At 33.3% G+C, this 26,772-nt stretch overlaps 1 pseudogene; it reads right to left on the bottom strand.

The window, feature by feature from the left end:
- Positions 1 to 26,772, bottom strand: part of LOC129232190 (uncharacterized) — a 222,266-nt pseudogene that overhangs the window by 6,068 nt on the left and 189,426 nt on the right.

Raw genomic sequence — 26,772 nt, 5'->3', positions numbered from 1 at the left:
TTTTTTTGACTCAAGCACACATGGATAAGTGCCTAAGAAAGTATATAGACATGCGAAATATCCATTTTGAAGATTCCCAAGTTAATTACAACGAGTTTTCTCATGACGTCTGTATGTACTTATGTGCGTATGTATGTTGCGTAACTCAAGAACGGTATATCCTAGAAAGTTGAAATTTGGTACGTAGACTCCTAGTGGGGTCTAATTGTGCACCTCTCTTTTTGATTGCATTCGGGTGTTTCTAAAGGGGTCTTTTGCCCCTTTTTTGGGGGAAATCATTGTTAATTTCAATATAAACTCAAGTGGTGTTATAAATTGGCGGACATTTGGGGATATATCGCCAGTCTTTTCGTCGCCAAATTTTGTCACCAACTTGGCAACAAATTTGGCGATTTTTTTAAAATCTGATTTCCGTTTGGCCACTGTTGGTGATATTTAGAGAGTAAACTATTGAATCACATTAAATTTGCCAGTAATGGGGAAATGACATTAAATTGGAGTAAAAGGAAGTCATGTGATGAACACATCAGCTCGTTTATTCATTATATTAATTTATTAGATAGAGAATTATACTTATTTCTGAATCTCAGAGTTAATTACTCTCTTCATCAGAACAGCGTATGAAACAAGAAATAAAATGATCAGACAGCAGAAACACACCTTGTAAACCTTCTCGCTTCCAGGAACTTTTTCCATGACCCAATTTCCAGATGAATCTTTCTTCCATTCCACCTTCACTGTGCTGATGCCAGAAACATTACCGTGCCCATCATCCAAGAATTGCTGAAAAAAAGACCGAAAGCATTTGAAACACGTCTTTTTAATATATGATCTTCAAAAACCATTTTTAACTTACCAAAACAAGAATATTTATTTAAAAATAATGTTTGTAGTTAAGTGCATGTCTTTTTTGAATTTAAATCACCAATGGTGGATTTAAAATTACGGTATGAGTGTTTCTCACCCCCACCCCTCGTTTCCTGTCATCTTGCAAGGTACAATTAAAAAATTCGACTGCTTCACGAATTATAAATATTAACATATTTTATCAAATTTCTTTATTAATTGTATTTGCTTTGCAATGATTTGGTTTTTCAGTTACTGTTAACCCGTTCGCACCCAGTGTCACGCGGACGCTACGCAACGATTCCTTTCCTATCAGCCCATCGTCACTTATCCGCTACGCGCTCTGATCGACGCTGACGTCCCAGCGTCGCGTATATGCTTTCTCGAAATGGAACGACTGAATGGAATATTTAAACGATAATAGATGGCGCTAAATGGCTATAACTTTGATCATATTCGAGTCACATGGTATTTGACCTTCGTGTACACGCTTTAGTTTCTTATTTGGGCCTCTCAATGGGATAGATTTTTTTTTATGTAAACAACAGTGAATCACTGCTCTGCGCATATGATTTGTGAGGTCTCAATTGCTCTTGTTTATATCTTTTTTTTCTTTTTTTTTACGAGTAATTGAAAGAGATATACATCTAGCTGAATAAATTATGGGGGAGGGAAGGAAGGTTAAAATATTTTTGCGTATGTGTTCCAGACTTTTGGGATTCCCCGTTCAATGAGAGTACATGAATGATTTCAAGAGGCCTGAAGTTTATGATTATTTTTGAATCCTTTCTGATATTGTTCTTCTGTATTTATTCTTTTTCATTTAGAGAATGGAAAACTGCAATAAAAATAGTTAGCAAAGTGAGTGAAAGGGAATGTTTTCGAGTGAATTATGAAGCAGTTTTGAGACTTGTCGCGTGGGAAATATAACTAGTTTAAATTCGTTGACCTAAGTTGTTTTAATCAAAATTACATAAGGAACATGTTTTTTTGCTACATTTCTTTTTCTTTGATTCCACACTCACGATGTCAAACTCTAACTCTGTTTTTGTGCACATATCATTTAATTTTGTGCACATGGTTAAAGTTTTAGTATTCTACTTATTTCACTTCTTTCTAATAATGTAATAGTCTTTATATTAATAATTAGTAATCAGTAGTACATTATTTAAGCAAAATTAAAATTTCAAGCCATTATTTTGAGATGCTGATTTTATATGAATATTTTTGTTCAGTTAGGCTTAACTGCTGTAAATGCTCGGGCCGATGGCGGCGTTCCATTTCAGAACGTTCGGTCCCGTAGCTGCGCTTCGTTTTCCGAGCGCTGGTCCTCAAGGGGTTAAAGATAACCTTATGCTGCAAAAATATTATGTAACACATTGTCTAAAAAAGGACACTATGCAATCAGTATTTTTTGAACAATTTATGTGGCATTGCTTTGCACCATTGAGATATTCTATACTTCAAATGATTTGATGAGGGAAAAATATGAAATACAGGCAAAAGGGTACTGACATTTCTTTTGTTATATCATTACATATCATTACGGATGTTTGCAGACACGAATAAGAAAGGTTTTTTTTTTGCAGATAATTTTGTAAATCTACTCATGCTAAAAAAACCTTTCAAAGAAAGATTCATTGTGATACATTTTAGAAAACTAAATTCGCAACTCCAGCGCTCGAATACGCTACCTTGCGATAATTTCCAAAACTGCCGAAAAAACTAAAACATTGCATTCCACGTGTGTCTGTTGACGTTAACACAGGCAGTTTGTTCTGAGTATTTATTAAAGCAATCGATGTGTCTTAGATTGCTTTCAGCTACAGAAATTAATTCGTCACTTAGTAGTATTCTCGAGCTTCTCAAAATAATGTTAGTTTTCCTTATTTCCTTCTAAAAAGTGAGTTGATTGAGAAATGGTTAACATGGATGAGCGTTAACACAAGAAAACTTTGGATTAATAACCTTGGATAACGTTATACCAGGTAAAATTTTTTATTGTTTTGTGTAAATTTGTAAGAATATTGGTTTTTTTTTTTAAATCTTAAATTAATTTAACTAACCATATTTTACAGCAGCATTTAGTTGGAATAGACAGTATGCAAAACATTTTCTTGAATATATTATAGTAGAACAAAATGAAAAATGTTTAACCGAGAAAGAATTTACTTTTATTCTCAGCTGAAAGGTTTCACCAAATTTGTTTACGGTTATAGTTTTAGTATTGAGCGAGCAAAGTACCTTGGCGAGATTCCGCATGTTAGTTAAACCATTTTTAATTTTTATCATGAGTGGAATAAAATGGTAGAACGATTACAGAATTCGATAAGTAAAAAGAAAGAATGGTAGATCAACTGAAAAGAAAACTACCACCATATATCCGTGAGAATTTTGTTGATGATTTGCATAGCATGAAATAAGTAAATCATAACTCAGAAATTAGAAACATTCGAAACAGAAAGCTTTTAAATTAACTGATTCGGGAATTTGAGAAAAATAACTCAGCTACAAATGCAAAACAATAAGCGCTAGCCAAGCAAGGCAAAGAAGTATCATCTTCTTTTGATAATAATTCGTAATGTCATATAATTAAATTTTCTAGCATTAATTGTTATTCTTGTCAGGCCACAATTATTATTTAGTTTTATCAAGAATTGATAAATATCGAATTCAATATCGTGGAACTGGCTGCTTTGAACTATGAACTACGTAATTTGCATTAATTTCTAACCTTTAGTAATGCTTCTTGAATTCTCATTTCTTTCTACGTGGGCCAGAATATCAACAAGTCTTTGAAAATTAATTTAAAAAGATTAAAACGAGAAAATCATGCATACGAACAAAATTTACTAGGCTTATTAGCATTTTCTTCGTTACCACGTGCGTTTGTTTTACCTTTTTCATCCGCCATTAGAAAGTGGCTACAGTGCCCCCTATAGTTCGTTGGAGTTGCGAATTCTAATCCCTCCCCATGCTTGACGAGAAAGCAATATTCCCAACAAAAACAAAACTACACAAACAAACTTGACGACCATCCTAATTTCCGAATTATCGCAAAAGTAAAGCAAAAAGCGAACATTGAAATTTACTTTAAAAGCCTTGCTTAAAATAATTACAAACATTTGTTAAGAAACACAAGATGGCAATAGTTGAAAAGTTTCAATCATCACGATTTTGGTCATTTTCCAGCAATTAAAATCACGCGAAATACGCAGACGACCGTCAATTACGATTTATATTTAAAGAACTTTAAAAGTTTGCATTATTTCAAAAAACTGCAAATATATATATATATATATATATATATATATATATATATATATATATATATATTTTACTATTAACATTTGATTTATTGCTAACTTTTACAAGTTTAAGTATCAGAAATATCTGCACCTCAAAACAATAACTAGAGCTGGTAGGCTTTTGACACGCAAGTTGAAACTGTCACATCAAAAACCATCTTGTCAAAAACTGTCAAAAACCCTTGTGTATAAAATTTAGCGCGTAGATAAAACTTATATTCCTAACATGTGTCGTAAAGAATTTAGAGGTTTCTCAAAAATGTATGCTAACTTGAGTTTATAAACATTTAACAAGAAATGTAATGGAATAAAAGGAAGAAAAAAACCCAACAAAATGCTCGCACTGACTATAGTAACCTGTAATTGTTTCTTAATTTGTATTAATGAAAAATTTAAGGACTTCTAATTACACTTATTACAGTTAAAATTTCATCATAATACATGACAACTTGCTAGTTGATAGTATATGCTTTTTCAGCAAGCTCTTGTACACCACTGAGTAGTTTTCGACACTAGGGGGTTTTCAACAGTTTAAACCAACATTATATCCTTGTCACATCAAAAACCACATTTTGATGTAAGAATTTTTTAAAAAAATACTAAGCACTTTTCATAATGCACTCAAAACAACAAAACAACTTTTCTGGGTCAGAAAGGACAATTTAAGAATTCCTGTAGTTTTCGAAAAGTCCAAGAAAGTGACACCAAAAACGAAGAAAAGTGCGGCTCAAGTCATGAAGAGAATCTCTCTCTCTTATTATCTAGCTTTCAATAATAACTTTGAGTGTTGAAACATGCATATTTTTCTTATTGGGAAGGTTTGGTTTGAAATGACTAGAACCGCACTTTTCTTCGTTTGTGGTGTCATTTTCTTGGTATTTTTGAAAATTACAGGAATTCTTAAACTGTCCTTTTTGACCCAGAAAAGTTATTTTGTCCTTTTGAGTGCATTATGAAAAGTGCTTAGCATTTTTAAAAAAAATTCTGTTATTTTATCCTTTTTAGTGTAAATTTATTTCAGAAACACAATAATTTAACCCTCACGAAACATCCCCTTATTTTTTCATATAAATGCTCGATACTAAAAGGGAAAAAACCTATATACGTGTCTAAAACTTTAAGCAGTTGGCACTAAAATTTAATCATTGTTCCTCTCTAGGATTTATGCTTGCTAATTTCATGCCTGCTTCAGAGAAGCCTTGATTCAAAATTTTCATTATTATTGCTTTTAACATTACTGTTGCAAGGCAACGAAATTTGTAACAATGGGTTTTATATTTAAACACTTAATAGGGAAATTGCATGAAATTTGGTGTTTTCCATCCTAACTGAAATAATAATTTTATTCTAGAATTTTAATTTTTCAGCGCTAAGTTGTACCTTAAGATTAAGCAAATCCTGAAGTCTTAAGTGGTCTAGTTGCAGAGATATAAGCAAAACCAGGCTTCAGATTTCTCCATGACAATCAGGCCAAGTATAATAAAAGTGCTTAAAAAACTAACCATGAAAATAACTTTTACTTCCTGGCAAAGACGAAAATTTTCAGTGTTGCAGCACAATGAACCGAGACCGACTTTCGGCCAACTGAAATTTTATTTTTGCAGGTTTTAGTTGTTTGTAGCCACTGTGGTAGAAACTTGCAATGATCTGACAAACAAATGAAACGTAAAAAGACTTACTTCGCTAAGAACTGAAAAGGCTCTTGGATCATCCCCAAATTTATGCTTGACTTCGGCATGACCGTAATCCACGCGGAAAATTTTCGGCCACTGAGGCCATGGATTGTTCTCTGCTCTACTTTCAGGAGGTTCAGGGAGGATTTCAAATGACACAATGCTCTTTGCTCCCTAATAAAGACAAAATAAAAATTATTTTATTTTTCATCATCAAATTATCAGTAAAAATATATGGTTTATCCATAACAGTTCAGTAATAAAAAAGGTCATTGTAACATTTTGTCTTGAGGTATTAATGAGTACAACAAAATTTTGTAGAACTAATTGCAGAAAATATTTACAATCTTTATAGCTTTGGTTTATTGTAAGTAATATGAGAACAGAGAATATAAACTGGTGTAAAGCAACAAATTACAAAATGCATAAAGCTGAAAATTGATACTGTTTACATCCTGATGATCAATATTATGCATTGCTAAATAGGTTCTTGCAAATGAAGAAAATATCTCTGAACGCTCGAACTAGATTCAGGGGAAATTTTTTTTCAATTCAGAGGTAATTTTTGCAAAAAAAAAGTCAATGTTTTATTGAATATTTTGATAACATCCAGAGATATCTCACTGTGTTTTAAAGAACTTAAAAACTTGATTTAAAAAAGAAAAAAGTCTTAATTTTTATAGATTGGTTTTTTGCGCAAGAAATTCAACAACTGATATCGATTAGACATACATATTTATGCTGAATACTATATGTTTCCCCACATAATTAACTTTTTACATATAAATGAAGCAAATAATTGGGAGACATTTTTAGTAAAAATTTTTACGTTTCAGGGAACTTTTTTAAGCCTAAAAAATATTCTGCAACATTGTGTACCTTGAAAGGTATGATGCAATAATTTTTGGAACTTGTACATTGGTGGTAGTTTCTAAACTAAAAAAAATAAATGTTTTGCTTCTTACTGTCAGCAATATCAACATTTACAAGTTGCACACATTAACAGGCTCAACAGTTGGGGTTTAGGAGGTATAGCAGTTGACCCTCTTCTGGTTATTAGAAACATTATCTACTGATACATCCACTTGGGCTTTTCATACAATATGTATTAAGCATATATCATCTCCTGGACATCAAGGCGGATCCAGTTCCTGATTTTGGAGTAGTCATTTTTGGGGAGGGGTGGTCATAAGTGTAATATTTGGGTAAAATAAGGCTTCTGGAACAATTTTTTTGAAATATAAGTTTCTAAAACGCAGCTTTTAGTTTATTTTGGTTGCTTAAATATGGAAGCCCTCCCCCCCCCCCCTCCTTTGGATCTGCACTTGACTCCATGTGAGTTTGAAATGGTGGATCTGCATTTGTCTTTCAAAAGCAACTTAATTGAAATATTTTAAGATCAGATGAAAAAAGATCAAAATTTCCTCTTATTTCTTTGAGGTTTAGAGATACACAAAAATTAATACAATTTCAAAGCGCTGGAAAACTTAAAACCAATACTTCCAGGAGGAAGGGTATACACTCAACCCGAGTAGCATCAACTCATCGGCCGATGATCGGCCGTTCATCGAAATCCGATCAAACTTTGATCGGTCGATGATCGGCCGATGATCGGATTCCGATGAGTTTTCATCGGAAACTGCTCCAATATGTCTCATCGGTAATAGTAGAATCCGATCATCGGAATCCGATGAATTTTGCTCCCTATACCGATGAGATTTGGAGCAATATACGAGCAGTGCTGTTCCGAGGCGATGAATTTTGGATGAAAATAGGATGAGATTTGGAGCAATATACGAGCAGTGCTGTTCCGAGGTGATGAATTTTGTATGAAAATACGATGAAATTTGGAGCAATATACGAGCAGTGTCGTTCTGAGGCGATGAATTTAGGATGAAAATACGATGCGAAGTAGTAACAACTACGATATAGGGACAAGTAGGAGGAAAAAAAATTAACAGTGGGAAGAAAACTCTCAGGAGGGGTATTTTCGGATGACGTCTTTTGGGACAATTACTTAATATATATATTTTTTAATAACTTGTTTAATTTAACAACTTTTGATGAGCGTGATGCGTGAGTTCAATCTTAGTCGCTCTAGCCGGGAATCGAACCCTAGACCTCTTGAATACGAGATTCATATGCTAACCACTAGACAAGTTACACTCTCTCCAAGGTGAAAAATAATGTACTAAATCGAAAATCATTTGTGGCGCCATCTATCGGGTGGCAAGGCTATGACAGATTTCTGAACGGAAAGTGAGAATTTTATTCGAGGAATATGCTTATGGCGCCAGCTAGTGAAGAGTCGGAGTCGATCATTTTGTCCGCAAACCGAGTCGGAGTCAGTAATTTTAGGAGTCAAATTGAACGGAGTGGAATTGTTTTGGAGATAGAGAGAAATCATTCAAGAGCCGGAGTCTTATTTTGTTCGCAATTCCAGTGAGGTAATCGGCGTTGGAATCGTGGAGTTAAAGTTGAATTGATTTTGCAGCAAATTGGAGTAAACCCTTCCAAAATCCAGGAGACGGATTCGGAGTCAAAGTCTCAGGCATTTTTCCTCCGATTCTCAACCCTAAATATTGATCCGTATAGCCTTACGTTTGATAAATAGTCGGATATTCAAATAATAAAACTTATCCTATTTTAACCAGTTGGGAGATTTCCAAAAATTTTAGATTGGGAAAATTTTTATCGGAAAATTTAAACGACCTACTTTTTTTAAGATGAAATGTAACTCGGCAAATTTTCATCGGAAAATTTGATCGTTAAGATCTCTTTTTTCCGATGAAATGTAGCTCAGGCAAATTTTCATCGGAAAATTTGATCGTTACGATTTCGTTTTTCGATGAAATTTCGCTCGGAAAATTTTCATCGGTAAATTTGATCGTTACGATCTCTTTTTCCGATGAAATTTCGCTCGGAAAATTTTCATCGGAAAATTTGATCGTTACGATCTCTTTTTCCGATGAAATGCAGCTCGACAAATTTTCATCGGAAAATTTGATCGTTACGATCTTTTTTTCTGATGAAATGTAGCTCAGCAAATTTTCATCGGAAAATTTGATCGTTACGATCTCTTTTTCCGATGAAATGCAGCTCGGCAAATTTTCATTCGAAAATTTGATCGTAACGATATAGTTTTCCGATAAAAAACAGCTCATCGAAAAACCGTTCTCGGATTCTGATCGCAACGATATCAGCGTGCTTTACCGCGATGAGTTTAGGAGGAGTCGATGATCGGCCCGAGCAAAATCCGATGAGTTAATGCTACCTGGGAATACATTTTATAGGACAAAACAACAAAAATATCTATCAGGGTTTGAACTAGGAAACAGAATTATGTGATTCCCGCAACATTTTCCAAAATCCCATTCAACAAAAATCCATTTGTAGGAAGGTCCCACAAAAGTCCCACTTTATATTTAAGTCATGGTGGAAAATGTCACCTTTTTATGATTTTTCCCTAGTGTGAGCTCCATGTACAGAAAGAAGGGGGGGGGGGTGTCAAAGTGAGCCCCCTAATTCCTCATATGAGGCAGTGAGAAGCAAAGGGATGTAAGTGGTATTTATAAAGTTTCGAGGAAAACGCGTTTCAAGATAAGCTCCTAGGTAGGCTTTCATTGAATTTTTTTTCTAAATCATGCTGCATAGCAACACCTACCAGGGCTACTGGTACCATTTCCCGACCAAAGCAGGGATGCCCATCCCCCCAAATTCAATGGCGGCAAATTCCCCCTAAAGTTTTCTCAACAATCTTTCCCCCCCTTTTTTTTATTTTTTAGTTAATTTTTTTAACTTTTTTTTTTATATATTTTTCATGATTTTTTTTTAATTTGTTAATTTTATTTTTTTAATTTGTTTATTTACTTTTATTTATATTATTTTAAAAGAAAAAATATATTGCCTCGCCAAAAACATACACAGCACACACACAAACTAAATAAATGAATGCATTAAAATATAAACAGAATAAAATTAAAAAAAAAAATAATTAAAAAAATAAATAAATATACACATTTAAGTATATTAATGAAGAAATTTAAATAAATAACTTTTAACCCCCCCCCCCAAAAAAAAAAAATATTTTGATGGCGCAACTTGCGTCATAATCCCTCCCTGTGGGCACCCCTGGACCCAAGACAGAGGAGAGGTTCACCTGCCATTTGTACTGATTATCTCCAAATTTTTAATTTTGCCACTTAAATCCCTTTTGTTTCTCACTGCCTCAAATGCCTTGGTTAGTAGCTACTAGGAGTAAAGCGCAGAGCAAGTTACCTGTCTCAAAGATGTTGCAATGCAGTCACAATCCAGTATCGCCTCCTCCGATAACAACCACATCCTTATCCTTGGCATTTACTTTGGCATAGTCAATTTTGTTCCCAAGCTGCTTCTTCTGCCAAGTTTCCAGAAAGGTCATCGCAAAATGAATGCCATTCAGCTCACGCCCTTGAAGGAGAAATATGGTTAAGTTAAAAATGCTGCATCTGAAGCAAGTATAATAAATTTTAAACTTTAAAAAAAAGCTCCTTTCCAAGTTCCTTAATGAAGTTTTCTCACGTTGTTTTACCAAAAGTGTGTTCTTTGTAACTCAGAAAAGGGAGGGGTGGATCATGAAGAAATTTGAATTTGGTGCCAAAAACGCAAAGTCAAACTTTTTCTTGAACCTTGTTTTGAGATATATCATACTAAGCATAATTTCTAACGTAAGTAGGGAAATTGAGGAAATAAATTTTTATAGTCTGATCACCGAGAATATGGGCAAACATCCGGTTTATAGGCGCCAATGGATGCATCTATAAGTTTACAGAGGTGGTAATTTGTTCATTACAGATGTACTCTTTTGTCTCTTAATTATTTAGACAAAGTTGTGTAAAAATGACAATTTGTTCATGGCAACATTTTTTAAAATCTAAAATATATTCAACCTATATTCTCACTACAAAAATTAATTGATTTATTTTTTTTACAACATAATTTTGACCTTACCATATTGCTTTTATATTCTGAACAAAATGAAAACTTTTTTTTTTTTGTTTACATAAAAACTCTTACTGTTTTCCCTCACTTTATTTAAGAGAATGCAATAGATAAATAAGGCCCTAGTGACATTACAAAACGTGTGCATCAAAATCCCATTGCTATTTTTTCCTTCCCCCCCCCCCCAGATTTATTCAGATGGAATTGTCTTGATTTTGACCGATTGCCCATTTCAAACATTTCGTGGTTAGACTGTATATTGTTTTTTTAAACATACAAAATATAAATTATTTTGATGTGACTTTGTGAAAAAAATTGAATAGTCAAAGGGTTAATAAGTAAATTGACTTAAATCAAACTTTTAACTTCCTAAACATAAATCATCTACATTTCCTATTATTGAGGTTTTCAATATTTTGGTAAATATACCGGGGATTGGAAGGTCTCTGGGCCATGTTGCTCCCACAGTCAACAGCACAGCATCATTCTCCTCAAGAAGAGTTTTAGCAGAAATGTCTTTTCCTACATTTACGTTGGTGTGGAATGTTATGCCTTCTTCAGTCAATAAATCAACACGCCTTTTCACAACCTGAAACACATAAATAATATTGCACTTCCCACAAAATCAAAACAAACAAAGGCATCCACTTAAAAATAAATAAGTAAAAACTTTTTTTGTGTAATGCAAACAATTATTTTATTTACAAAACCATATAGTTAAACAAATAAGATTTCTTAAAATAATTGACAAAATGAATATGATGAACTCTTTTTATGCATATTTTAATCAAGTTCAGTTTCCAAAAATATGCTATAGCACTGATAAAAATTATCAATAAAAATAGTTATTAACACGATGAACTATTTAATAATGCCATTGGTAGTTTGACACCATTTCATAAGAGCAAGAACTATTATAAAATTAAAAATTTTAAAAACTCCTCACCCTGATTACCAATCTCTAATTAGCTGAATGTTGTTGGTCAGAGCACATGAAACAATACATGTAATTATTTTCTAGATAACATGAGAAACATGGAAAAGGGAAGACAATCACAACTACTGAAATCTGCTAGTTACAAAAGAGACAGAAAATTGAAAAACTTTTTAAAAGCCTTTGCTGTATTCTAGAACCAATTAAAAGAATTTTATTTGAAAACAAATGGAAACAGACAACAGATAAAAATTTTAAGTCATTGAGTTTTCTCTCCTTGTGTACCAACAATGAAATTGTTACTAATCGTGTGAATAGACTTAGCATTGTAATTGAAACCTGCTAAAGATTGTTATAATTTGAGCTCTATAACTTGGAAGTCGCAAAGAAATTCCAACACATGCAGGAAAACTCATTCTTTCAAATGGTATATATTTTAAACATAAAATTATGTTTTTAGAATTACTATGCTAATTTTCACGGCTTTTAATTAATATCTTTGAATACTGAAGTCTCACAAAGATGAGATCTAACTAAAAACAATCTGAATCAAGTCGCCTTTCGAACAAAAAAAGAATTGTCGAAATCAATTCAATCGTTTAGGAGCTATACTGCTATAGACAGATACATAGACACGCCAATATTATAACCAATTGCCTTCCTTTTTGCTTCGGAGGTTAACAAATATTAACTATTGACCATCAAATAATGCTACTGATAGTTTGACACTACTTCATAAGAAAAACAAGCATTCAACAATTTCTTCATGGGTGAAGAATACTTACTTCTCCTGCTCCCCATTCATGAATGGCGTTAATTGTTGATAATATGTTGGAACAATTAATGCCAAGGCTGTTTTTTCCTTAAAGAAGAAATTCTAAATATAGTCCTTCTAATTTGAAATCGTCCAAAAATTTATTCTCACTGGCATATCCAACAATTATGCTAATTAAGTTTTATTGCAAAGCTACAATCACATTTACATGAAATACACTGCCAGCTCAGTCATTTCCAGCCGAGGACTGCAGTCCGCCGATAGAGGGCGCCAGTAAATGCTGGGGTGATATTTTGCTGCTCCTGAGATAAGTGATTTTTTACTGTAATTGTTTATTTTACTGCTTTAATTTCAGTATTTTTATTGTATTTTATCATATAATTAAGTATTTTTGTGCTTTTAAGTATTATTTTTGATTTACTTGCTTTCTTAAAGTGTTTTTCTATTCCTTGTAGCTAAGCCTAAAATGTGCTGATTTCTTGTTGTTAAGCCTGAGTGCTCTGTTAAGTGTGTAACTTGTTTATTTTAATTTACTGCTTGTCTTAGGATTTTGTAATTTTTGTACCTTTTTCTTCCAATGCTTTCTAATTCTAATAATTAGTTTCATTTCTTCAATTTTGCATTTTTATATTGACTTTTAAGTGTATCATTTTGAGCTAGAATGGGGGTTATATGCATAATGAAGGAGGTTAAAAGTAGTAAAGGGGACAAGTGGATTTCTTGTGACCTATGTCAGATGTTCTGCTTGTTTAAGGGGAAGGATGAGTCTGAGAAGGATTTCATTTGCACTAACTGTGTTGAACTCTCAGAAATCAGAGTAAGGATGCTTACTTTGGAGGGTGAGTTAGCATTAGGCTGTAGGAGTGTAGATGGGGTAAACACTCCAGAGGGAAAGGGGGAAGTTAGTAAAAAGGAGGTGGGCATTAGCTGTGTGTTAGATAGGGGGAATATTCTAGAGGTAAAGGAGGAAGTTAGTAAAAAGGAGGTGGGCATTAGCTGTGTGTTAGATAGTGGGAAAATTCCAGAGGTAAAGGGGAAAGCTATTGCTGAGGTGACAGACTGGGAAACTAAGGGTATAATTTTGGGAGATTCAATGGTGCGTGAGGTGGGAAACTCAATAGGCAGAGTTAGACGTAAGGTGGCTAGATGTTGTTTGTCAGGGGCTCGGGTGAGAGATGTAAATAGGGTTGCTGAAAAGAAGGGGGTATTTAATAAAGAGGATGAAATTACTTTGTGGGTGGGAACTAACGATGTAGGCCATAGTAACAATGATGAGTTTACAAAGGAATGGGATTCCCTGTTGGACAAAGCAACCAACTGTTCGGCAAATGTCCAAGTGGTTGGTTTGCTTCCCAGGTATGGAGTGCATAAGAGTTGGTTAAACCAACGGGCTAGGTGTATGAACCTGATACTCAAGGAAATTTGCGTTAAGCGTAGTATCAGGTTTATTGATGTGTGGAGTAAATGTAAATGCGATTGGATTGCTAGGGATGGCCTGCATCTGATCTCTACAGGGGTCAAAATGGTTAGTGGTTTGGTTTTAGAGGCTTCAGAATCAAAAAACTAAGTTGGAATGGGGGGGGGGGGGGGGTCATGGTTTTAGGAGCAGAATTCAAAAGGGTATTAACTATTTGGATTTTAGTAGAAACGGAAATAGGGTGGCTAATAAGAGAAAAGATTTTAACAGTTGGGATTCAAATAATCGTGCAGCATTAAATAAAAGTAAGATGGGCTTACTTAAGGTTTTTTATACAAATGCTCGTAGTATTAGGAACAAGATGGATGAATTGAAAAGCATAATTATAGATGAGAGGTTGGATATTATTGGAGTTACTGAGACATGGGCTACCAAAAGTGATGATGATTTATTATCTATTGCTGGGTATAATTTGTTTAGACAAGATAGAGTAGGTAAAAGAGGTGGTGGGGTTTTATTTTATGTCAGAGACACTTTAACTTGCAATGAATTGGTAATTAATGATAAACCTAATGAGATTGATATGATTTGGCTGGAGTTGATGAGCAATAAGGGAAATAAACTACGTTTAGGGAACATTTATAGGCCACCCAACTTAAGTCAGGGTCAAGATGAACAGATGTTTAGTATTATTAGTGACATTTCAAGCAAGGGGTCAGTCATTATAATGAGAGATTTTAATTTTCCAGGAATTGATTGGAATAATTTTTACCATAGTAATAGCAGAGAAGAGGAAATTTTGAAAGTAATTGGCGACTGTTTTTTAGATCAAATTGTAACTCAGGGTACTCGACAGGACGTGATTTTGGATCTAGTTTTCTGTGATATGGAAGGTTCTGTTCAGGGGTTATGTGTAGGGGAACACATTGGAGATAGTGACCACAACAGTATTAGGTTTGGGATTAAATTTGATACGCACAAAGTAGAGAATTTTAGGTTTGTGCCCAATTTCAGAAATACTGATTTTGTGGCACTTAGGCAGAGTTTGAAAGCAGTTTTTTCTTCTGGATTGGACAATAGCGATGTGAATCTTCAGTGGGCAGAGTTTAAGGAAAAGCTAGTGAAAACGGTTGGGGATCATGTTCCTTTTAGGAGAAAGGGTTGTCAACACTAAAATTTGGCCAATGTGGTTCTCCAGGGAAACTAAAGACGCTCTAAATTACAAGCAAGCTGCTTTTCATAGGTTTAGAGAAACAGGACACAGTGCAGATAGGCTCCAATATTGTAAGGCAAGGCGTAAATTTAAGTATTTGGTACGGATTCAGAAAAGAGAGTTGGAGCAAAGACTGGCAGATAACATAAACAGGAATCCCAAGAGGTTTTTTTGCATACGCTAATTCGGGGAAAGTTCGAAATAGTCATATTGGGCCACTGGTTGATGAGCACGCAATTTTAATTCAGGACGATAGTGATATTGCTAATGTTCTTAATACCTTTTTTTCGAGTGTTTTTAACGATAACTGTATCTCAACAGTTGACACCAACAAGACACAAGCTATAGTACAGCTTGAGGACTTTGTATTTTCCAGGGATGACGTTTTACTTCATTTGAAAAAAATTAAAGAGACTAAGGCTCCGGGACCTGATAATATTTATCCAAAAATTTTAGTTGAATGTGCGGAGGAATTAGCAGATGTAATCGCAAATATTTTCAATGCTTCTTATAACTCGGGGACAGTGCCAGAGGCCTGGAATCTGGCTAACATTACACCGCTCTTCAAGAAAGGGTCTAAGGGAGTGCGGGAAATTATAGACCTGTCTATATTAAATTATAGACCTGAGTCTAACTTCGGTGGTTTGCAAAATTTTTGAAACATTGATAAAAATTAAGATAGTAAATTTTTTAGAGACTAATAATCTATTGATTAGTTTTCAGTACGGTTTCAGGAAAGGTAAATCTTGTGCAACTAATTTATTACATTTCTATGACAAAGTTACCATGGCTTTGGACAATAAGAAGCCTGTAGATGTTGTTTACATTGATTTTCAAAAAGCTTTCGATAAGGTACCGCATGTTGCTCTACTTAGCAAATTAGCTGATATAGGAATAGGAGGGAAAACTTTCATTGGGGTAAAAAACTGGCTGACCGGAAGGAAACAAAGAGTAGTTGTAAGGGGAAATTACTCTAATTGGAGTGAGGTTTTAAGCGGTGTTCCTCAAGGATCAGTGTTAGGGCCTGTTTTGTTCATTGTCTTTATGAACGATATTCACAAAAATATTTCTGGGAACATGAATTGTTTTGCTGATGATGTCAAAGTTATGGGGACTGTAGATAATGAAGAACAAGCAAAACAGCTGCAAGAGGATCTAGATCATATTACCGAATGGGCTGATTGATGGGGTATGGCTGTTAATGTTGGGAAATGTCAAGTGCTACATTTAGGGCATGGAAATAAGTGTACACGTTATTATTTGCAAGGTTCAGTCATTAGTCAGGCAGACAAAGTTACTGATCTGGGGGTCTTAATAAGTCAGGATTTAAAGTTTAGCCAACAGTGCAGCATTGCTAGTAACAAGGCCAATAAGATGCTTGGGTTTATCAATAGATCTATTTCAAACAAATCTAAAGAAGTTCTTCTGCCCTTATATAGAAGTTTGGTAAGACCTCATTTGGAGTATGCTGTTCAGTTTTGGTCTCCTTATCTTAAGAAAGACATTAATGTATTGGAAAGGGTTCAAAGGCGAGCTACAAGGCTAATAAATGGACTTTCTCACTTAGACTATGATTCCAGGCTTAGAAGGTTAAAAATGTACAGTCTTAAGCAAAGAAGAGACCGAGGGGACATGATTCAGTTGTTTAAATTTATTAAAATGAAAGATGACACGGGGCTGAAGTTAAGCACTGAAAACAGGACAAGGGATCATTGTTTTAAGCTATTTAAATCTCAGGCTAACATGGATATTAGGAAAAATTATTATTATAGCAGGGTAGTGGAACCTTGGAACAGTTTACCGGAAGAGGTGGTAATGAGCAAGGGAGTAGATAGTTTTAAGAGGGCCATTGATCTTCACTGGGGATTGTAAATTGACTAGGACCAGTCTAGCTGGGCCCAGAGCCTGTTGCTGGTCGTCACTTTTGTATTTGCATTTGTATTTCTGCTTTAGCCCTGGCTATTGGGCAGTAGTTTACTGAATGTACCATGCCTTGCGTTCAATATTCGAGTTGAACCGAACCATTGTTTCGGTCACTCGTCTGGTCTGCGCTAATTCCATATTAGCTACCAGTTTGTTTGGCACTCTTGGCTTCCTTAAGAGGTTTTTCGCCCCCAGCTCAGTTAGTCCTATGCCGGGCTGATGAGTGCTAATAAGCACGAAACTGCAGTCCTCGGCTGGAAATGACTGAGCTGGCGGTGTATTTCATGTATTTCTGCTTTAGCCCTGGCTATTGGGCGGTAATTTACTGAATATACAATCACATTTGTAAAAATAAAGTCAATACCTCTTTGCTCAATTTCATGGTAGGGATTCCATACTCCAGAAGACCTCCAACTCTGTCATTACGCTCATAGACATTAACCGTATGACCAGCCTAAAAATAATGTACAGAATTACTAAAACTCAGGAATTTTGGAAAATAATACTTATTTTGTTACAAGCATTTGATGAGAAAATCTAATGTAAAATAAAGTGTTTTTATTTTACACATAAAATAAAAACAATGTCACAAGCACTAAACAGGAAAACATCATTAAATTTTATGATTTCAATGTTGTTTTATATTTAATCTTTAACACAAAGGTAAATTTAAAACCTGTCATGATTTTATAATAACACAAATTCACACTTAATAACTCAATGCAAAAAAAAAAAAAAAAAAAAAACAGTAACATAACATATTCTTAGAATATATAAAATAAACATTTGGAAAATTGCTAGCTATATATAAAGGTCACCTTTTGAAACCTCAAAAATTTAAAACGCACATATTTTGCTTTTCCATTCTTTGCTATGTTTTTAAAATGGGCAGAATGGATCAAGAAACAAAACATATTGGCCATTAATATTGTTAGTAAGATTAAGCTTTGTGAATGAACAATAATTCAGAGGTTTTAGAAAACAATGTTTGAATAACAAATAGATAGTACATTAGAGTTAACCCTCTCAAATCTGTTGCGCTGAAATTCATAGTTGTCTAAAATCACAAGAATTGATCGCCACAAGAAATATATTCCTTTATTGGAAAGGGTTCAAAGGAAGTCTACTAGGCTAGTGAAGTAGGCTAGCTTTTCAAATTTAGATTACAATACCAGACCTAGGAGTCTTAATAGGTACAGCCAGGAACAAAGGAGAGTCGGAGGGGAAGGATTCAGTCGTTTAAATTTATCAAAATGAAAAATGTTAACGGATTCAATTTTTTCACGGAAAGCAGGATAACAGTTCATTGCTTTAAGTTATTCAAGTCTTGAACCTAATATGGAAATGAAGAAAAATTATCATTTTTGTAGGGTGGTGTGCACTGGGAACAGCTTACTGGAAGACATTGTAATGAGAGAAGGGGTAGATACTTTAAGTGGGCCATTGATCTTCATTGGTGACAAATAAACCTAGCTGGCCCCAGAGCCTGTCGTTAGTCCTCGTATTTGTATTTGTAAACAATGCAATTTACAGTCAAATCCTAGAACAGTAATTTTAGATGGCAATAAAAATGAAAGAATGTTAAATCAAAAAGAATGAATCACTTTTTATTTTATTTATTTTCCTGGTTTAAGTGTTAACTTGTATCGCTACTAAAAGGCATTTTGGATCATCATTGAGAGTCCGTATCAAATTCAGTCGTATTCAAAAAAAAAAAAAAAAATCTCATCTGAATTCTGGAATTAATAATTTAAAAAACCAGAGCCCATAGTGGCTTTGGAAAAAAAATCACAAGATATTATCAACTATACCATATTGGAAGCTACTGGCTAAAAGGGTAGAAGTGTCATTTACCTTATTAAGCTGAGCAGCTGCTGCCAGCCCAGATGGTCCACTACCGACAATGGCAACTCTTTTCCCTGTCCTGATAGCAGGAATCTGCGGGACCATCCAACCTTTCTCGTAAGCATTGTCGATGATGGCACATTCTATGTGCTTGATGTTCACGGCAGGCTCATTTATTCCCAAAACGCAGGCTCCCTGGAGAAGAAAAAAAAAAAAAACATGATGTGATGTTTCTAAAATCAACGATTTCATTATTTTTCCATTTTCAAATAATGTACAACAAAATTTTCAATCATTTTACAGCACATTTCAAATTTTGCTTTGCATAATTGGTATTTTACCATACTTTTTTTTAAACTTTATTATATTTGATATCTTGAATTCAAGTACATTTGAAACTGAAGAGATTAATACGCTTATTCTTTGATATTAGGTGGTGATTATTAAAATATTGAAAAATACTTAGCTGAATTTGATGAAACATTTTTACTTAAGAGTTAGTAGAATAAATTATGCACTGCTTTCATAATTATTTATTGGATTGAAAATCATATTTTATGACAGACCTATCAGAATTCCGCACAGCCTGCAAGACTAAGATTAAGAGCAACTAGCATGGTTTCTATTTGCAGCTACGATCATGATAGTTTCAATAGCATGTGCAATCTTACCAACCATAGAGTGGCCCACATTGTAAATCCATACTGTATGATGTGGTCCATATTGTACTTTAAAATTTTGTGGGAGTGAGGAGACAAACCCTTAACACAAATTACAGATAAATGAATACAGAAAAAGACAAGTTACCTCACATGGAGCAGGACAAACACGTCCAGTGAACTCTGGGAAGTTGTTGGTTTGCAGCAGTTGATTGAGTGCCTCACGCCAATCCTCCTGTTTAAATAAAAACAAGACAAATGATGGAAAGATATCAGATTTTAAACAGATAAATAAAATACCAAACAGAACTACAGTAAAATATTGCAGCCACAATATCCACTATAATGATAAATCTTTCTACAATGGTAATATTTTGAGGTCCCCATCAATTTGTGTACAATACGTTTTTTGAGGGTTAGCTTAGATTCCAGTTTAAATATAGTTTGGTTTTGAAAAAAAAATTAAAGCTCTCTCCTTTTTTTCTGTTCTAGCTAAGTGAGCTTTTTTATGATAACAAGTCCTGAATATTGAACTCCTTCAGTCAAATCAAGGATGTTCACAGCTCTTTTCTTGGATTCTACCTGCTATGACTTGAGCATTTTTCAAAAATTTATTAGTTGTGTAATAAACATATCCAAGCAGTCACTCATGGTCTTTTAAATTAAAAATAGCCGATAGACTTTCAATACAAAATTTTTCCCTCCACAGGTTTCTTAAGTATTGTTTTACTAAGGTTTAACTAAATAAACACATGGGTCCCATTAATTAGAGAAAATCGGCCTGGTTGCCATAAAATCTCAAATTAACAAATGATTAATTGTTACAGAAACAAATGCTATCTGATTTCAAAATGCATGAAAAATAGCACATGGCATGTAAAAGCATAATAGCGGCCAAAATGCATCAATTTTATGCCTAATGCAGAAAAGTTGGCATTAATCTATCTTTAAAACAGTAGAAATATTGTTTACAAAGAGCATAATATTCGCTTTGGTGCAGAAAATGCCAAAACAGCTTTTGTAGTAGCTTGTAGCAGATTTTTCTTTCTGGTACTATTCAGCCTTGAAGTATGACCCCTGAACGGTATAATAACCAACATCTATGTGAAAGAAATATTACCAAAATCTGATAAGAAATACAGTATTTATGTATACAGTTTCCAAGATCTAATGCTGAACAATGAAAAAGGCACAGGAAGCATGCGTTTTCCATCGAAAATCTCTTCGAGAAAATATAGATAAAGCCTAATACCACCATCTTATCCCATTTCCACTTAATAAAATTTAAAACAAACTATGCTTAACCTCACAAAACACAGAGTAACTAAATACAAGATAGCATTTACAAAACATATCACAGGAAATAATTTTTCACCTTGTAAACCAAATCATTCCACTTGGGAATGATGTTGCCCAAAGGACAGCCATGGCTGGATTGGCAGAAAGGAACACCACACTCCATGCAGCTATGGATAAAAAAAAGCAAGTCATTAATACATGAACTCAGGCCTTCTATAAAACAACTTCATTCAAAGTCAATACCAAACCCTTGTGCCAAACAGTACAGCATTCATTTTAGATATGAATATTGTAACTTGTTTTCACAGTAAGATTGATCACTCCAAACATAGAACAGTTTGTTTTCAGCATGATTAGTTTTTCTTATCAATTTCATTATTCAAATATATAAGGTAGATTTAGATATCGGATAATCATTTTATAGCAGCAATTTATTCATGCATGAAAAATGACATTGTAATTTTTCAACTGAAATATCAGAGTCCCTCAGACCTTCTAAACATATCCTAGAACTTGGATAAATCCTTTTCTTCTGCTATTGGCAAGAATAAGGGGTACTATTCATTTCTACAAAATTAAATACAGCTGATCCAATTCTTCTTTCTTTGTGATGAACAGTAACAGAGTTTAGGGGGAGTTGAGGCCAAGGGAGAGTGTGCCCCTCCCAAAAGGATAGATTCGACTATCCCAGTAAAAAATTCTTTTATTTATTTCTAAGTATCACGTATAAATGACAAAGCTTTTCAAATTGAAATAAAATGTTTATTTTCCAAAATAATATAATTATTATCTGGAACAAACTTTCCTTCACTTTACTGTGGATGCAATATATATATATATATATATAGGATCATTAAGGTATGTATCATAATACTGTGTTTATCAGAAGCGCATAAAAGATATTTTTCACATTATGTGAGAAAAATTTAGTGATTGTTGTTGACAAATTAAACTCTTTTTTATTAATTTTTTTCTTGTATTTTTTTTTAAAAATGTTATATTCTTTGTGAAATTGTACAGTTGATCCTTGCACAACGTAAAAACTAAACATTATAGATAAAACTGAGATGATTTCTGGACTCAAGAGGCTCTCATAAGTTAGTGAAAAATAAGTCAGAGATCTAAGTCAATCAAATTGCTAGTTTCCATGTAATCTAGGCTTTACTCATAAATAAAGCCAGAGTTATATGCACAAAAAAAAATCCTAAAACTATGCATACAAATATGCATTAAAAATTGCACTGTCCCTGAAAATTTCATAATGGTTAACCTAGCCGATTATAATGTTAGACTTCCTCCACACACACAACAAAAAAAAGTACATAAAAATTTGTTTCATTATGAGTGTGTCTATTTATTTTAGGTTATTTTTATTAAATTAAATATCAACAAAGTGCAAACAAACCGAGCAGCTTGGCCTTTTATAGTTTTCCTCACTCCTTGGAAGTCGTAAATTTCATTCCAATCTTGAAGCCTTTCAGCGGGTTTTCTATAAGGATTTGTCTGTCGCTTATACTTCATGAAGCCTCTGGAAATCAAAACAGAATGACATAAATTCTTTGGTTGTTAATATTTTCTGATGTTCTTCATATGATAATTTGAAAGTAATGAATTTACAAATGAATAAAACTACCACATAAAATCTAAGTTAAATAAACCACATAAAATCTAAGTTTCCATTTAAAAAAAAGTTTATAAATCAAAAATCTTTGATTAACCTCATAAGTCACAAACTTTTAACAGTTACAGTTCAAAAAATCCTGAAGAGGAAACTTACTCTACAATATGGAGTAAGTCATTCAAAGTAACTTTGATCCACAATTTCTGAATATTTAACAGACATACTCATAATTTAATAGCATCAATACATCTAACAGCATTAAGCTGAAGAAAAACTCCTAAACTTAACCAAGATTAAGAAAAAATAATTATAAAAACCAGTTAGAACTAAATGTTAGCTTGGTTCAAAATGATGCTGCCACTTTGGTCCCTTTGAGCCATTTCAGCCATGATGTAAAATAAATTGTTTTAATAAAAGCAGTGCAACTTTGAATCAGAAAAATAAAAATTCTAATGGTTTAAAACCTATTATTTTTATTTCATAGCATAATGGGATTTTCATCATTTATAATGTTGCATATAATAATATTCAGAACTATATAGTCAAGTATTATTATATGCATCATTTATAATGTTGCATATAATAATAATTCAGTAGTTCTGAATATTATTATATGCAACATTATAAATGATGAAAATCCCATTATGCTATGAAATAAAAATAATAGGTTTTAAACCATTAGAATTTTTATTTTTCTGATTCAAAGTTGCACTGCTTTTATTAAAACAATTTATTTTACATCATGGCTGAAATGGCTCAAAGGGACCAAAGTGGCAGCATCATTTTGAACCAAGCTAACATTTAGTTCTAACTGGTTTTTATAATTATTATTTCTTAATCTTGGTTAAGTTTAGGAGTTTTTCTTCAGCTTAATGCTGCTAGATGTATTGATGCTATTAAATTATGAGTATGTCTGTTAAATATTCAGAAATTGTGGATCAAAGTAGTTCTGAAGTATTATTATATGCAACATTATAAATGATGCATATAATAATACTTCAGTACAAAGTATATTTCATAGCATAATGGGATTTTCATCATTTATAATGTTGCATATAATAATATTCAGAACTACTGAACTGTATTGCATTTTCCTTCACTTTTTTTTTTTAGAGAAACTTAATCCAATTATTTTTACAAGCTTTTTATAAAAATTTCATATTTTGATTAGCATGATTTCGACAAAAAAAAAGTTGGTTTTTGAATAAAAATAAGAATCCTTACTAATATTGTAAATGCGAAAGTCATTTTTGATCAATTTTGCAGCATGTAAATTCCTTAAATAGATGCACAATGTGAGCTTAACCCAAAGTTCGAGGGATAATTAGAACACACCCAAATTCTACATTTTAAGATAATTCCATGTTCTAAAACGAGGCTTATCTTCATTTTTGAAGTATCCTCTGCAGTTTCTGGTCACAGAATTGAAGTTAAATAAAATTGAATTTTTGATTCGTAGCAGATGATATTTTCGTGAAGCAAAGTAATAGGTTTAGTTTTCATGCTTTTTTTAAAGAAAATATCATATTGTCCGGGCTTTCTAAGTTCTGATGGATTTTTATGAAAATTTCAGAATTTAATTTATTAATACATGCTGCTGTCTAATGCTGGTTGATACATAAAGATGACTGAAGTTTTGTGATTTTAAAGAAATACAAAGAGTTCTAAATTTGAATTTTGGATCATAAAATTGCTCTGTTCTAAAAAATTGATGGGAAATTTTTAGAAAAGCCTGATTGCTGAACATGGGGCACTTGACCCCATTTATTTTTGAGGTAGATTGTGCAATGCAGCTAGTCTATATATATAAAAATGGAGTTTGGTAAATTTGTTCCCTAAGATCTCAGAAACTACCCAGCAGATTTGGCTGAAACTTTCACCGTTTGTTCTTTTTGGTACTGGGGAGGTTTGTAGACCAGTTCGATAAAAATCCGATTGATAGTTCCTTTTTTAATTCTAATTTTTCCAAATTTTCGCATAAATGCCCCAATATGACGGTGAAAAAATACGTGCACATATTAAAGTTATGTGTCCATCGAAAGCGCTTATTTTTCTGCTGAAGATGGCATCTGTTAGAAAGTTCTAAGTTGTATGAAAAACGAGTTATGAGCTTTTCTTGTTCCATGTTCGAAGGCTTTCCTCAACCCAATTCATTATATAGTGTATCATCTCAACTCCCAGTTCATAGTTAGAATTGTTGAATGTTTTTGTGTTTCGTCTGACTGTTTGAGGTTTTTCTCAAGTCAAATCTTAAAGTAACGTTTTTTCCCCCAAGATTGGATAATAACTAGATTTGGTTGATTATTTTCCATTTAAATGGAATTTTAGTGTAATTAATGGGTTTTTCCTTATTATTTGTGCTGATTGGATTTTTTAATCATTATCCAATCTAACAGCAGAAACCTCGCCAAAATTTATGCAAAAAGATTTCAGTAGCGGATGCATTTGGCAGTTTTTTCAACTGTCGCGGTTTTTGAAGTCAAAGACTACGTAAAAATGTTTGTCAGCTTTCACCATGTAAACAAAATATCGTCAATCAAAGAATCTTTAAAAACTTTTTCTACTGTAAAATAATCCAGCAACTAAATTAGGCAAATCCATAAACAGCACAAAAACTTCCATTAATGTGACTTTGTGCACAAATTCAAACTATCGCCAAATTTTACTACTTATTCTGGAAACATTTCGAATGAAATTGTTTAACGCCATTTTATGGTGACCAAAAGTATCTTAGCATATGGCGAAAATATCTCTTTAACAAAAATTAGAAACATACCGTTTTACAAAGTAAGGAGGGGGAGCATTATCCAAGGTATCCCAAAATGATTCCCGCAAATTCGGTAACATTTTAAATCGCACCAAGAACCCACAATAATTAAAATTTTCCAAAATAACTAAAGCAAGTTAAAGGGGATCACGGGCGCGCGGCTACATTTTTTTTAAACAGTTTGTTCTTCAATAGACATACAGAGAAGGTAAGACTCCATGTAAAAAAAAAATAAGTATTAACTGATAAATCTTTTTAAACATGTGAAGTTTAATTTCATATTTCGGAAATTCTTCAAATTTGTACACGCTTAAATTTCGTGTTTTCGTTTCTAAATGAATATTTTGCTCTTTTTACTTACTGCTACTTTAGTTTTATGAGTAAGGAAGAAGCTAGATTTTAAATCACATCAAAAAGGTGTGTTTTAAGTTCTTTCACTTAAAACAGAAAACAAATGCAAGTAACGATTGTTTCTCATAATTATTGCTAACCCAGGCAACGCCGGGTATTTTTGCTAGTAATAATATAAAGAGAGGATTAGTGTATAAGAAGAATTTAATGAAAAAGTATTGAAAAGATGCTGATTTTATTTTTGTGCAGAAATATTTCTTGGTTCAGCCAAAGGAGTGTGGTCGATCCTCTCTAAAATAATCTTACACAGAAAAAATTGATTGACACTTTCCGTGGGCAGATAAAGTGCAGTAACTGCAGGGGTAAGCAGCAATTTTTTTTTTTTTTTGCCTTTCTATCATCTATTGTACGTTAGCTTTATTGTACAAGTTTGCTCATTTGGTTTCTGCTGAAAACAATAGCGGGAAAAAATATCCGATTCTAACATTTGCCTATTGTTAGTATTGAATCCAAAACGTGTTTCTTTAAACGAGTGCCTCAATTGCCAAATCTATTTAAAAAATCCTCATTCCTGCTTTAATAGTGCTTGATCAATGCTTAGCATATGAATTTATATTTAAGTTTTGGCTCACAAGGAGACCTTACAGTCTCGGAAATTCAGATCAGGATGAAATTCAGCAGATTAGTAGTACCCCTTGAGAGAATCCACAGAGAAAAGTAATAAAGCGCACTATCCAGAACCTTCCCGAGAAAACAGCATCTAAAGTTTTACGCGCAGCTTATATACTAGTAGAGATTTTTTGTTTGGAGCAGCTTGGTGGCTCTGTGGTCAGCGTACTAGATTCCCGTTCAATCCATCTCAGGTTCGATACCTCTTGAAGAATTCTTTTTTTCACCAAAATGTACTTCACTTGTTCAATCTTGCAATGTCTATTTTTATAGGCAGGTAAAGAATCTAATATAGCATGCACAAAATTGTGCGTATCTCGTTGAAAAAAATAGAAAAATACTCGTGAAGACTATAAAAATGCAATCAATAGTCCATCATCAACTGTCATCGCCAATTTTTAATAAAATGATTAGGTATACTTCCAAACTTTCTGACAAAAGAGAAATTTTCATGAATGTTAATGAAGTATGTTTTCCTACGAATCTTTTACG

This window comes from Uloborus diversus, unplaced genomic scaffold, assembly GCF_026930045.1.
Source record: "Uloborus diversus isolate 005 unplaced genomic scaffold, Udiv.v.3.1 scaffold_11, whole genome shotgun sequence".
Lineage (NCBI taxonomy): Eukaryota > Metazoa > Arthropoda > Arachnida > Araneae > Uloboridae > Uloborus > Uloborus diversus.
Note: the sequence above shows the minus strand (reverse complement) of the source record. Positions and strands in the feature narration are given on the sequence as shown.